Consider the following 12279-nt stretch of genomic DNA (forward strand, 5'->3'; position numbering starts at 1 on the left):
TCCAAAACTTGGTGCATCTTGGACTTACCGAGGCTGACATTGCCTTACCCCCGAGGGTCCACAGATACTCCTCTAGATACAACTCTTGCTGAACCAATCCAAGACACACCCCTCTATTCCAACACTAATCACCAATGTTGAAGAATAGCCACGTCATATTCTGACTAGAATACAACGTTCATATATAAATCTCACCTCAGACGTTTAGACACAAGGATTCACTAACACCCTGTTAGAACAAGAAGTATCCACAAATTATAATCTGATATTACTCATGTGCTAAAAAAAGTCCTGAAACTCATAAAAAATAGAACTTTTAAATATACACCAGAAATCGCTAAATAAAAACCACGCATCCATTACTCAGGTCAAGAGAGAATTAGTCATGTATAAGATCTAGGCTTGACCTAATGGCATGAAATCAACATCAAGGGTAACATCCTATAGACAGATTCTCAAGGCCATTTATGCTTATTCAACATCATGAAATTAAACATCCATTTTCAACATGTCATAACTAAACTAAAAGCATGACATCTAAGCATATTAATAAAGAGCATTAAAGTACCTTCCCAACGCTTCTGACCGGGCTTCGTTTCAAGTTGTAAAACTCAAGGTATGGATATTTCAAGTTTCAAGGAGCTCCAATCTCTTAGATCTCAAAGAAGCAACTTGTTGTGGCTCTATCAATCTGTGAGGCATAATATATTTCTAGTTGTTTAGCTTTTTTCCAAGCTGCTTAGACTGAAGTTGTACTGACTGAACTTGGAGTAAACATTCAAGTACCAATCAAGCTTCTTGTTGACAAAAAATATGTATTAAACTTAGCAAAGAATCTTATCTCTCATGGAAGGTACAAGCATATTGAAATAAGGTTTCATTAAATAAGGGAGCAAGTGAACAAAGGAAGGTTGGCAATGAGATATTGTCCTACCAAGGATCAAATTGCTGATATCTTGACTAAAGCTGTAAAAGGATAACAATTCTCTAAGCTAGAGGAAACAATGGGAATGATGGAATTTGATTTAAAGGTTATAACAACTTCTGGACCACTAGCTTCTGAACCATCAGCTCCTGAAGGATTCTGATGTTGGAATACCTTCCGATCCACTAGCTTCTGAAGCTTCGATAGCTTCTGAACCAACAACTTCTGAAGTAGCATTTTATGCTTTGATATCTTTTGAAGCATCAGCTTCAAATGTGTATCGCTTATTGAAAGTTTGAATTAAGGAAGTGTGTTGTGTAGTAATTCAAACTTAGTGAGTCTAATTTAGAAATTTAGTTACATGCTCACTATATAGCTTGTTACTTCATGTATATATATATATATATATATATATATATATATATATATATATATATATATATATATATATATATAGTAACAACTTGTGTAATATGTAATACTCTCACACTCAATCAAATAATCTCCTCCTCCACTCCACTACTCTCTCTCTATCTCCATATCTTAATTACCTTATGCATCGCATGGTGATCTGTTAACAATAACATTTAGTTGTATGGAATTCTTGTCAGAATTTCCGTATAAATATTTCTCGCCGATAACCGTGACTCGATTTCTTATGCTCTTCTACCCCCATCATCTCTGGTCACCTTACTCTGATATGAATCAAGACAAAAATTATTTATGAACCATAAAGTCATGGATACAATGAGAACATGCATATCATACATCGTTTTCCCTATAAAAAATATAAATGAACCCGATCTCACTACACATCTTCTCGGTCTATCTCCCTATGTTCTCATTAATCTTATTGCTGATGCAGTTAAAGAAAACTTTGAGCAGGGAGGTTGGAATCTTTAATATATTAAAACAGAATACATGTTTAGGCGCCAACTTTAGACCAAAATCCCGCCTAAACACGTGCATCGCACGGGGTAAAGTACTAGTCAGTGAATAGAGGAGGAGGCATGCAAGTAGGGTGTTATGTCCCTCAAAATAGTGGTGATGCTAACAATGTTTAGATTATTTATTTGATATAATTTAATTACATATGTGTTTTATTTTAAGAGGAGAACAGTAAAAACGATTCTTATGGTACTGCACTTAAGTTTTCTCTATATATAAAAGGTTTTTTAGATGATAAGAAATAAAGAAGGTATGCAAATTCAAATATATAATATAAGAAAGTTAAATGCTCTAGTTAATACCATTCTGCCGTTTTCTCATTTTTGTATATGTTGCTACTTTTGGGGTAAAACTAGTAACAAACCCGTGCGTCCGCACGGGTTCTGGAACGGGACGCGCATTTGTTTCAGATGTCCTTTTAATAGAAAAATATCTAGTTATCCGTAAAAAGTAAATAATTGAATGTATAATTAATAAAAAAAATATTATTTTGATCAGTAACTTTATGTCCCGTTAATAATTAATATTTTGATCAATAATTCCATGTCTCGTTAATAATCAATATAATAAGAATGTAAAAAAGAAAAACAAAATTATTTAACTGAAAGAGCTTATTGATATATGGATTAAAAAATAAAATTATTTGGATTAAAAAAACTTGTTCCCATTTATTAAAAAAATATATTAAAGTTTAGTCATTAATTTAAAAATAACACTTGTCATTAATAATATATTTCCTCTGTCTCAAAATAATTGTCAATTTAGCGTGTGTTTGTTTTTTCATCTAAGCAAACGCCACCGCACGTCCAAGCTAATGTTACAATTTGTAGCTTCTAAATATTGCGGTGGATTAGACAGTTGGACGTGAAAATTGAAATGGAAATGCCAAACCAAACATATACTTAGATTAATATTAATAATAAATGGATAGTATTTGGTGTCAAACCTTGGTGTCGATTGATTCATTCCCTTTAAAAAAATATTATTAACAAACTCATGCGTTCGCACGGATTCTGATATGGGACGCGCATTTGTTTCAGATGTATATTTGTTAATAGAAAAATGTCTGGTACCCATGAAAAAATAATAACTAAATGTAAAGAAAAATGTCTAGTACCCGTGAAAAAATAATAATTAAATGTTTAGAAAAATGTCTGGTACCCGTGAAAAAATAATAATTGAAAGCATAGCAAAAATGTCCGGTACCCGAAAAAAAATTGAATGTTTAGAAAAATGTCTGGTACCCGTGACAAAATAATAATTGAATATATATATATATATATATATATATATATATATAAATGTCTGGTACCCGTGAAAAAATAATAATTGAATATATAGAAAAATGTTCGGTACCCTTGAAAAATAATAATTTAACGTATAGAAAAATGTCCCGTACCCTTAAAAACATTTAGATCAATAAGATTTTTTAATCCAAAATACAATTTTATTATAAAATATGTGATTAATAGAAGCTAAAAAAATGTAATAGAAAAATAGAAGAAAATAAATATTAGAAGAATAAATTAGTTGTAAGAAAAAGATGGAAGATAATTGAGTTTTAGTCTGGGGAAGATGGTTAAGTAGGGATGGAAATGGGCAGGGTATGGGTAGGGTACTATAGTACCCATCCCTATACCCGCGGTTAGAAAAAATCCCCGTACCCGAGCCCATACCCGTTTGGGTAACAACTTTAGCACCCGTACCCGTCCCTTCTAGGTATGTATGTACCCATACTCGTACCCGTTACCCGCATTTCTAATAAAAAATAAGTATATCAACTATAAAATATCATATCATTTTAAGTTTTTAGTATCATTTAAATATTTTCAAAAAACTTATTGTTAAATTATGAAATAAACAAACATTTATGTTACATATGTAATGGTTTAACATCGATGTATTTTTGAAAATGGATAGACATTTATTTTAATATAATAATATAAATCAAAATATATAAATATATATATGTTGTGCGGGTATGTGGCGGGTTGGGTACTAAGTTGCCCATACGCGCACCCATACCCGCTTATTTAAGTGGGTAATTACCTGAGCCTGTGCCCGTACCCATTTATGGGGATAGGCCAAATTGTCATTCCTATGGTTGAGCGTAAAAGAAGGTTGTTGAAGAGAGAGAATGAAGTGAAAGTATAGGTAGGAGTAGGAAAAGACCATTGATTAATAAAAGGGGAAAGAAAATATTTGAATTTCCAAAAAATAAATTAAAATATTTGAATTAAAATTTACCTTGCAATGTAGCATCATGAAATGAAAAGAAACGTGATAAGATTATATTTTCATAAACTATACAAACATTATTAATTACTGTTAAGTATTATAAATAGTATAAAATAATACTAACATCTTATCAATCATTTAATATATTATAAATGGTATAAAAAATATATTGTATATTATTAATTAATTATCGTTGTAATTATTATTTATTTTGAATATGTAACATTAAATAAAAAATAAAAAATTATTTTGACAGTCTTTTATAATACTAAAAAACATGTGTGATGATGAAAAAGAAAAAAAGACATAGAGATAAATATAGTTGATGTGACTTTGGCTTGCATTATACAACACACTATACTAAGACCTATTATCTTTGTTCTATAGATTTTCTTTGATACAATCAAGACATTAATTATCTCTTTTTATCAAATTTGTCATTATTTTTTTAATCAATTTGTCATAATTTGTTTAATTATTATTTACCTTACTGATCAAATAACATTTACAAACTTTATGTTTTTTCTTATTTATCTTGGAGATAAAAAAAAACAATTACAAACTTTTTCTTTTAACTTAAAAAACTTATGATATAACACTGATATTTTACCTCCACTATTGCAATAAGGAATATTATATAGATTATTTTGCTTCTTATAGTAATCATCTGTGATTTTATTTATTAATCAAAATTGCATTCCTTATCTAAATTTAGTTATTCTAAATATATATTTTTTATCATGGATTACAACAATTAACAACCTTTTTCAATAAATTAAATTTGTACATTTTTTATAATATCATGTATTTCAAATTGATTGTAGCAATTGTGCATATGTTATGTTGCTCCTCACAATACTCAGTTTATTTTAATTATTTATTTCAATTTATTTATTATCTATTGGTTTATTTTTCTTTTTCGTGTGATAGTCTTAAAAAGCTTTAGAGATCAATTTATCTTTAAAAAAATTATTTATGATGTTAAAAGACTGAAATTAAAAAAAATTGTAAATATGTTATATTTATTTTTCAAAATTTTCTCAAATATATCTTAAATATTTGATTAGTCCATAAATTATATTCATTTTTCAAAAAATTTGAATAAAAAAATAAAATACATCACGTTGCTATAATTAATTAATAAAAAATATTATTATTTATAGTGTCCTCTATTTGTTTTTTAATAAATTAGTTGTAGGAAAAAGATGGAAGATGATTGAGTTTTAGCCTTGGGAAGATGGTTGAGTGTAGAAGAAGGTTGTTGAAGAAAGAGAATGAAGTGAGAGTATAGGTAGGAGTAGGAAAAAATCATTGAGGAAAGAAAATATTTGGGTTTCCAATAAAAAATATAAATGAACCCGATCTCACTACACATCTTCTCGGTCTATCTCCCTATGTTCTCATTAATCTTATTGCTGATGCAGTTAAAGAAAACTTTGAGCAGGGAGGTTGGAATCTTTAATATATTAAAACAGAATACATGTTTAGGCGCCAACTTTAGACCAAAATCCCGCCTAAACACGTGCCTCGCACGGGGTAAAGTACTAGTCAGTGAATAGAGGAGGAGGCATGCAAGTAGGGTGTTATGTCCCTCAAAATAGTGGTGATGCTAACAATGTTTAGATTATTTATTTGATATAATTTAATTACATATGTGTTTTATTTTAAGAGGAGAACAGTAAAAACGATTCTTATGGTACTGCACTTAAGTTTTCTCTATATATAAAAGGTTTTTTAGATGATAAGAAATAAAGAAGGTATGCAAATTCAAATATATAATATAAGAAAGTTAAATGCTCTAGTTAATACCATTATGCCGTTTTCTCATTTTTGTATATGTTGCTACTTTTGGGGTAAAACATGTCTTTTGTTAACTTTTTCCAACTAAATTTCACTTATAGTTCAAAATTAACCCTTTATTATATCTGAAAAGTTGCATACACAATGTTCCTTCTATATCATTTCACTTATAGGTCAAAATCAACCCCTTATTATATGTCTTTTCAATTGTCCATATTTCCATCAATAATCTTCATTCCCAATGTACATTGTTCCATATTCAGAATTTGCATAGTGTTTTTTCCAAACATCACGCCACTTTTGAAACTTTCCCATCTCTCTTATCATGTTTCAATTTCCCCAAAAATATGCAAATCTTTCGTCTTTTTCACCAGTCTCTTCCATGAGCACCCAACCTGTGTAGGACGTAACCTCTTTCTTTTCTCCAGATTTTTCTCCAAACTTTACCAAAAAAAATATTCCCTTCATTCGTTATGTACCCTTCTTACAACTTTATTCTACAAACTAACCAAGCATTAAGTCAAAGATCTGAAGTTGTTGGGCAGGCAACTTGGTTATTCTTCACAAAAATTCAGTTTCAATAGGAATGCATTTGTTTTCCCCTATATTATACTCGAATACCCTCGTTCTTAAGTAGAAAAATGTGATTTTTATCCAATAGAATGGTCCTCTAATTCAACAAATATTCGCGAAATCTACAACATTATTATTTTTTTCTACAGATTTATCTTAATTATTATTTTGGGTAATGAACCTGGTTGCTTTTTTTCTCCATTTTTTTCTTACATAATACTGGTTTTCATTAGGTAATAAACTTTGACTTTTGTATTATTATATTTTGTTTGTGTGAATTTGAATCTTACATGTTATTTATTTTTCTTAAGTATTAAGTGTAAATGTTTCTTCTATTTTTTTATGTGCATTTTGAAAGTAAGAAACAACAAGTTTTATGGGGTGTTGTCCAATGTGTGGAAGTAAATTAGCATATTGTAAAGGTAAACTGGAAAATTTTTTGCATATTCAAATCGAATAATTTAGATGGAGACAAAATGGAGGAAGTTGTGAGTGCCTACAAAGTTGTAGAGCACCCAGACTACTTGTGTTTTTGGTGATATTATGTTCAAGGAGGGTCAAAAACAGTTTGACTACCAAGCTGATAAAGGAAAATAAAATTTGGTAGATGGCATGAATATGAAAATTTATGTTAGAAATGGGAACATTGTCATGATGACTTCTCTGATGACTGTTACATGTCATGTGTTAGCATTGTTACTGTTTTCAAAGATGGTAATGTGAAAAGTGAAATTAGCTAATGATTTTACAACCATTGTAAATGCCATGCCTTTATTAAATTATAGTACAGTTTCTGTGAATATATGTCCACTTATACTGAAAGTATTGATTCGATGGTAATGCTTACAGAATATAAGAACAATGGAACATAGATTGCATATTGTATATATTAAAATTGAATAATCCTACTGAGCTTGGATTGCACAAATATTGTGTTTGATTTTATATTGTACATGATACATGATTTTCATTGCTTGATAAGTAGTGTTTGTATGATTTTTGTTTTCCCAGTAGGTTGCACCTTATGGAATATTTCGGACGGATAAACACAAAGGCTCAACTATATTCCATGCTCCTCAAAAGTTGGTTGAACGTATAAGTATTTGTTTTCGACAAGAAGGGAAACGTGAGAGCAATGGCTTTTATGTTTCTTATGCATCTCTGTGTACATCCATATGTATCATATATGCAAGGTTTTAAAAATTGGTCTGTGACCGTGAATACAGTCGCGATAAAACGGTATCAGAGCCTTCCGATATAGTTATTCACAATTTTAAGGCTAAGAAAAAAATACGAGACGAAAAGCCATTACGGCCGCAAAAAATTCCATTACGCCCGCAAAACACTGTTACATTCGTTTACACACCGTTATTGACAAAAAAATTATTCTAAGTGGTTTTTCCAGGAATCAAAATATTGAAATTTTGAACTAAAATTTTGTTTTATGGTAAAAATGAAATCACACTACTTTTACAGGAATCATATTCTTTTATAAGAATCCTATTTTATGCAATATTGTGAGAAATATACACCACGACAACCGTTATTTGCAACATAACACCTGTAATGACAGAAGAAGTCAAGCCGAAGCCCCCAAAGCCAAGGTATCAAGATCACCATCTAGAGTCCCTTTGGGAGTAGCTTGGTGTCATACCCTAATTTTGACCCCCCCTGAGATGTCATATCTTCAGTCTTCTTATCAGATCAAAACAGATACTCAGAACAGTCACTTGTTCATCTGGTGCTCAACCGAGGATGTTCAGAAACAAAAGAACTTAGGCAAATGATCAATCAATAGAAGGATTAGTCTCTAATACAATCATGAGACCCAAAAACTTCATTTTTTATTCACCTATGATTGATTAGACACCCAGTCATTTGAGCTCAGATTTACCCAGGTCACCAGACTAGGGTTTTGAGCCCATCAAGGGCTATAATTAGGGATCACATTTGGGAAACCCTAAAAAGCTCCAGGATATCTATCAAAGGCTTCAATCATCTTCAAATGATCCATATAACCATATCCATTCGGCATTACACTTCAATTCAAGATCCACAGTCATCAATTTCATCTGGTCGACAATTAGGGTTTTTGACCTAATTCACCTAGACAGTTGACTTTTAATCAGGACATGGATCCAAAACTCAAAACATGGTTCAAGAACTTCCATTACCTCAACATAGCCCATTCATATCATTCATTTGAGGAGAATAACTTGGTTCATCACAAAAGTCCAAAATCTCACTTCATATGAAAAAGTCAACTGTACAGGACCACCTTTGACTTTTAAGGTTTTTGGTCAAATCATGACTTTTAAGGATTAATATCATCAATATATGATTATTAAAGTCATTTGACCAAAGAAATTCAAGAAAATTCACCAAGGATCAAAAAGTCAGGAATTAGGGTTTTTAAGGGCATTGTGGGAACTCAAAATTTCACCTACACAACTCAAAAAACTTCCAACATGAAAGTTGTAGATCTTGCAAAATAAAACAACATCTTACAATGCAACTTTTTTCAAGAAATCAACCATTTAAGAGATTTGGAATTTTGAAGCTTAAGGTCATAAAAACTTAGAAAAATTTTCAAAGTGTTTTTAACCTAGTTTTCTTCCAACTTTGGGCTCATTTTTCACAATTTTCCCAAATGATTCTGAAGAAACCTCAAACTAATGAATTGAAGTAGATGTTTAGGGCTTTCCAAATTGTGCTCAACCTTCTCCAAATTCATTTTGAGCTAAGAGTTATGCTTGTTCAAAGTTGGCCTCATGAAGGAAAATTATAGGTCATGCATCATTTTGAAACTTTGCAATTTTGTGCATATGACCTCACAAATGGATGCTACACGACCCATAACACATCTGCAAACATGTCATGCATTCATTTTCACCATGACATAAGGATTGAGGAAGATTCCCAAAACAAGAACATGTGATTATGTAATGATTACATTAGGGAATTTATGGCAAATGGATGAATCATCAAAGGAATCTTCTCACCAACCAATTAGAGCTCATTCTGCATCAGAAATGTTCCCTAATATCAGATGGAATCAATGGATAGGTGTCATACCCCAAATTTGTCCTACCCCTTTACTTCTAACTGGCTTAGGCTTCACATTCATGTATATACATCACCTAGGTCATAATCCATACCCATGCATGCATATCATTGGTGCTATTCAAAGGCCAGCAAGAAAAAGCTCTATTTCAAAGAATTTTGATCAGAGAATAAGGAAACTGAGGTATAATCATGTGGTTCTATGTTCAAGGAAGTCCTCCTGGATTGGAATCTCTCTCTGTCTCAGGTCAAGGCATTGGTTGAAGGATAATGGCTTGCAAATCATCCGGTTCTTTAAATCAGGGTTTCTTTGACCAAAGTCAACCAGTTGACTTTCTGGTCAACATTTAATCAGGAACGGTTTCTATGTGTGGAAAACTTCTCATGCTAACCCTGTGGGGGTGTTTGTGTGACTGGATTTGATTGGGAGAGATTTAATCGGGAATTTCATCAATAGTCGGAAAAATCGGAACAGTTGACTTTTGGGTCAAAATCGGGAAAATTATTCAAATATTGACTTTTGGTGGAAAATTAATCAAGAAAAGTCGAAGAATGGATAAAATCGGGAGTTCGGCAAAAGTTGCCAAAAATAGAAAAATGACAAAAATGGAAAGTTTCAACACTTAGAAAATTTTTGAAGGTTTTAAATCTTGATGAACAGTCCACTTCAGCCCTGATTTACACGTGGCAAATTGCAGTTTTTGGAGAAATTTCCAACATCAAAGTTGTTCCTCTCATGGAGGAGAACAACTTTGTTGTTGGATACTTTTTCATTTGAAGCCTGTATGAAGAGATAAAGTGGTTTGAAGTTGCTGAAAACTCATTTGAACCAAGTCATATTCCAGGTCACAAGTCAGGTCATGACCTGGCATTTTTACAAACACGTGGCATGCCAAATCTCCAGCCATTTTTAGAGTTCTACAGAAGTGCCATGAATGCAAACTTGGTATCATTATCTTCCTTGCCATCCCCTCTATCCATTGAAACAAGAATGGGTACAATCGGACAAAAATTGAGTGAGATACAAGTCCTCAAAGTGGTGCCCCAACCCTGACCAAATTTTGCAGGCAGCCAAGGCACAAAATGCTGGGCACGCAAGGCATTTCAGCAAACATGTGGTGGGCCAAATCTCAATGCTTTTTTCTTCCTCCACAAGTCACTATCTTAAACAAGCCTGATTCTAAACTATTCTTTGCTATGTCCTCTATCCATCGAGACCAATATCACTGATTTTGGACATGTATTGAGCAAGGTAGAGAGGCTCAAAGTACCACCCTCACAAAGTCATAATCTGACTGCGCATAGCCTAGTTCTTTGCCCTGCGTGTGCAGTGGGAATCGCATGAGTTCACGACTATTTTCCTCCCACTTCCAAGCCTTATTTTGAGACACTTTCAACACCAATCTTGTTCTATCCCATGTCTTCTTTACTATGACATCATTCTTGCACCATTTGATCATCCGTGGCATGAGATATGAGTACACAAAGTGGAGGTTTGGGCATGATTTTGTTACTGTCACTGTTGCTGCAGCATAGAGTATAAAATCATTCATACACTCTCCATATGCCATGCAAATACCATTCATTTAAAAGTTTGCATGAAACCATGCATGTTGCAAGTTTACTCACCAAGCTTCACAACCATGGCAACACACAAACATACTTCAAGCCCCACATTGAAGAAAATGAAAATGGCACATTGCAAACTACTCTAGAGTCCCACATTCAAGGATTGTGAATCACAAACCAATGATTGGAAATATAAATGCAAGGCTGCAGCAATCATTACAGGAGAGTTACAATTCAAAACCCACACACTCACTATTCACAAAAACTCACACACTCTCTTCTTTCTCACTCCCTCGTGCTCTCTCTCCTCCCTCTCCCAAGCAACCTTTCCACCACCCTAACCAACTAGAATAACTAACTCCGGCCACCCTAACCAACTACAATAACTAACTCCGGCCACCGTTCCTTCCATTCAACCTTTAGCAACAACCACGATCCTCTTTCGCCATCACTATGCAACACTGAACAACACCATCACCTTCAACACAAGCAGGATTCTCAGCAAAAAACCAGATCCATCCCTCAGTTGAAGATTCGCGCTAGGAGGAGCCGATTCACACGTACGCGGTGTTATCGTCGGAGGATCGGATTCATATAGCTTTCTTCCTCTACGGAATCAAGGAGCGCTCAGGTAAACACTTGTAACTCTTCAGCATTGTAGTTAAACGCTTTAAGACCATATGCATAGGTTCATAATCTCGTGATCTGTGTTGACTCTGGATTCTGATAATATGACTCGTTTCTTGTGCTATGCTCGCGGTTTTGACGATTGTATCTTATATTTGAGTTCTATGCATGCTTGTGAATGTATTGATAGGTCTGGATCTCATTTTCTTGTGGAGTCTTGTTGGTTAGGGTTTTATGTGTTGCTTCGGCTAAGTAGTTAGAGAAACATTTAGAAGAATGTAAGGCCGGATCTGTAATCTACACGAAAAACCGAGTCAGACGGTGGTGGTTTGATGAATTTCTACGCCGTTCGTGGAAACTCCGCCGTGGAAGCCACCGGAGAAGACGACCGGAGGTCCCTCCGGCGCCGGCGTGCCTTTGCTTTATTTTCTTTTTCCATCTCCTACGTGGCATGCTGATACTGGTTTAAATTCCCATTTCTTGGCCTTTTTGTCCTCATGCAAACGATTGTTTGATGAGGTGGCGATTTGTAATTA

This window comes from Vicia villosa, linkage group LG2, assembly GCF_029867415.1.
Source record: "Vicia villosa cultivar HV-30 ecotype Madison, WI linkage group LG2, Vvil1.0, whole genome shotgun sequence".
NCBI lineage: Eukaryota > Viridiplantae > Streptophyta > Magnoliopsida > Fabales > Fabaceae > Vicia > Vicia villosa.